Source organism: Atta cephalotes, assembly GCF_000143395.1.
Source record: "Atta cephalotes unplaced genomic scaffold scaffold00014, whole genome shotgun sequence".
Taxonomy (NCBI): domain Eukaryota; kingdom Metazoa; phylum Arthropoda; class Insecta; order Hymenoptera; family Formicidae; genus Atta; species Atta cephalotes.
This window is the reverse complement of record NW_012130078.1, coordinates 2,248,896-2,253,032: the sequence shown is the minus strand read 5'-3', so window position 1 is coordinate 2,253,032 and position 4,137 is coordinate 2,248,896.

The window sequence follows — 4,137 nt, the reverse complement described above, 5'->3', positions numbered from 1 at the left end:
GACATATTTATCGGTGACATATGCGAAGTCAACTAAACAATTGCTAGAGTCTAACTGATACACAGACGCATCCTCTACAAAAATAAAAATAAATAAACTAAGCTATATGTTCGGACAGAACCTTGTTTATAATTTGTTTAATACATATGCGCATGTAATAATTCCGTGTCAGATTGTAAGTTAATGCTATTCTTCTATGGGGTAACTGAAAAGTAATGAATGTTTTAAATAAAAACTAAGTTACAGTATACTTAAATATATATTAAGTTTAAATATATATTAAGTTTCATGCAAATTCACATAAAATTTTATGGAAAATATTTTCATGTGTATGTACACAAATATACTTTTCAATTACAAATACATTAAATTTAATGTAATGTAATTAAATTTAGTATAACGTTAAATTCAACTTGTATAATTTAAAGATACATTAAATTTCATGATATTTTTAATTTTAAAGTGTAGTCTTTTCTTCGCGCACATTCTTGTCATTAAATTATATATTAATAAATTTATGATCATTTCATTTTTCAGTCATGTTATATATAAATGTTATGGGATACAACATATGGCTATTTACACCAGAAATTCTTGACATTATGTCGCCCATGAATGAATCTCGCCCGCGGAGGCGACCCTTTCATCTTGAATTCTTTATCAATGAAGAGCAGTACTTTTATTTCATTCGTTTTCACGTATGTCTTGTAGTTACAATCACACCTATAATTTATGCTGCTAGTTCCACTCTATTTCTGATTCTCACGCAACATACTTGCGGAATGTGCGAATTGCTGGGGTAAGAAATTACTCTTCGCGCAATTTACTATTTGTGAAAGAACAGACGATTCTAAGATTGCTATAAAAAATAGAGCCTCTATCAATTTTCAACTGGTTTATTAATTCTCGAATTTGTGTAATAAATATATTTTCTTCATTTATATAGAAACAACAGTTTTGCTTATGTATCTAAAAATTTAGCTATAAATACAAATCTAAAAGTAAATTTTGTTGAACTATAAAAATAATTATATAAAATGCTCAAACTGATTGCTAAGAATATTAAAATTTTTTGTAGCATTATTGCTCATCAGGCTTGAATTTTCTATACAAATATTTTGATAGTTCAATAAAATCATTTTTAGATCTATATCTAGTTAAATTTTGAGATATTTCAGTAAAATCATTTCTGTGTAGAAAAATTAAATTTATCTAAATACCGCCATTTTCAGTTAGTTTAAAAATAATATTTTTATCTCGTTTTTAAATTATTTACTATTTTTCTTTTACATTTTCAACATGAGATAAACAGTCATATCTTTTCTTTCGTTCAATGCAAAGCAAATATCATGATACGAACAAAGTCAATTATACATTATACGATAATATGTTGACAATCATTTTGACACAGGCACCGTGCGGAACACTTATTTTATGTTGTCAAAGACAAGGCGAGATACGATTTAATGCAGGTGTCAGAAATAACTTGCGGAAATATATCTGTTTTTGTACAGCAACATTACAACATTATACAGTTTGTACTTTTATTTAATATATCAAATTCCAGCGTAATTTCATTTTTTTTTGTCATTTGCGTAATAAAACAGAATGTTGTATTTTACAAGGAAAATTTAAAAGTAACAATGGCCAGATAATGCCTTCTTCATGTTATATGATTTTAACTAACAAAGAATTTATTACACTGAAAAGAATTGCTATGACTCAAATAGTGATAATAAGTTGAGGAGATCGAAAAATATATAGTTTATCAACTTTTTAAATTATTTATTCTACCTTATTTCTCCGTATAAGGGCACATGACTTTCCATGCGAAATGACCTTCACTCGACCTCCCCCTGCTTGGAGGCGCACGATTTTCACCCGAACTTGACTCCCGTCCTACCTTTCTACCGCTCCCCTGCTCGGGGGCGCACGACTTCCATGACTTCGCGCTCCTGTGCGCTACTATGTTTGAATCAATGTTTTCAAAGAAAATTTTTTTTATTTCTCGATCTCTTGATCGAATGATTTATTATCACTTTGAGAATCACTTTGAAAATTATTATATTATTATCACTTTGAAAATAATCAAAGATTATTATCAACAGCAAAGATTATTATAGCAGCCGAAAAATATCGAAATTCGGAAAAAGTCCTATTCTGCATAATTACCAAAAAAAATTTATAAAATTTAAATAAATATTTGTTTAGACAGTACCAATAGGACCATTTGCTTACAGAAAATAAATATAATATTTATTTGATTTAAAAAAATAATACTTAAGTATAATTTTTTTTAATTGAACAAATATTTATTTATTGTAAATAAAAAGTATCATTGGTACTATTTAAACAAATGTTTATTCAAATTTTGTGAATATCTTTTTAGTGTATCAACATTAAATCAAACAATACAAATATACATGGATAAATCTAACACATGAATTGTAATATTGATATATGAATATAACAGATATTTCTCCTGTCGCGACTCCATTTAGATTAATATAATCATAATTCAAAATCATAAATCAAATAAATTTTATTATTTTTTTTCTATCGGTAAAAACAATATTCAAATTACGAAATTGAGTCGAAATTTCAATAGTAAATGTATATTAATAACATACGTACTAATTTATTTACATACAAAAAAATATTCTTTAACTTATTATTTTAATATGTATGATTTTTTTCGTGTTACAAGGTTTGTTAAGATAATCGAAACTTGCCACACAATATCGTTTCTAATAGATCTCATAAACTTAGTGATTTTGATGAGTCTTACGTTAATCCAGGTATGTTAGCAGAAATATGTTGAGCGTTTGTAATCGTTTGTTATCGAATTATTAAAACAAAAGCTTTCAGATAATGACCATTTCTGATTTGGAACGAGCTATCAGATCTATCAGTATTTTTTGTGGTGTACTATGTTATGTATTCATACCTTCTTATATGGGGCAGAGAGTCACGGATATGAGTTCGAGTCTGTGTGGAAAAATGTAAATATAAGTAGATTTCTCTTTAATATATATTTAAAAGTACATCTTATGCGATAGTATCTAAAATGCTGATATTGAAAATCTATTGTTTATTCAAAAGAAGAAAAATTAAAATAAAATTATTAAAAAACAGAAAAAAGGTTCTCCCTGAATTTATCTATTCAGTATTTTGAATTCATTCGAAAATATATGTGAGATAATTGTATATAAACGCATTTGCTGAGATTATATTTTTGTGTTACGCAAATTGCAAGTTTGCAATATTAAATAAAATAATTAACATAATATAATTTTCTTTAAAATTATAATTCTGAAAAGGAAAAAATATTAATATTAATAAAAATTTTTAATATAATATAATTTGCCATAGTATAATAATATTGTATTTACTTATTTATTAAAGACATACAATACCGAGTGTCCTTAAAAAATTCAGTACGTTTCTTTTCTATGGATTTTGATCAAATCTTGATCAAATCTTTCCATATTTTAGGAGATTGCGCGTATTGATATTTTTAATCAGGATATCTGAAACTATAATTTCCTAAAATATGAGAAGATTTGACCGAGAACTAAAATCCATAAGAAATGTGCGGGATCACTTTCGGCATCACTTATCCTGAGCAGGCAGAGCGAACTGAGTCAAAAAGTCCTCTACCATTTTGCGGTTTTCGCAATAGTTAATGAGATATTAATTACTAAAAATCGCTAAGTATTAGATTTCAATAATTTTTTATTTAAATACTATCAACATTTACATTTAATATCTGATTAACCATTGCGAAAATCGCAAAATGGTACAAGACTTTTTGACCCAGTTCGCTCTGCCTGCTCAGGATAAGTGATGTCGAAATTTAAGAACATCCTATATCCAAGAGACGCCCTGAAGACATTCAGAAGACGTTCCCAGGATAAAGTATGCTACGTGGAAAGAGGAAGAGAGATTAGATGTCTTTTTTTATTAACTTATCAACTTCTAAAAAAAGAAAAAATTGATTTCGCAGATTCAACTCTATGTGGTACAACGCAGTTGTTTCAGAGCAAAAGACATTGTTAATAATAATGATGCGACGCTATCAGCCACTCATCTTGACTGCCTGTAAATTTTACGTTATGTCCTTGCAGAATTTTGGAA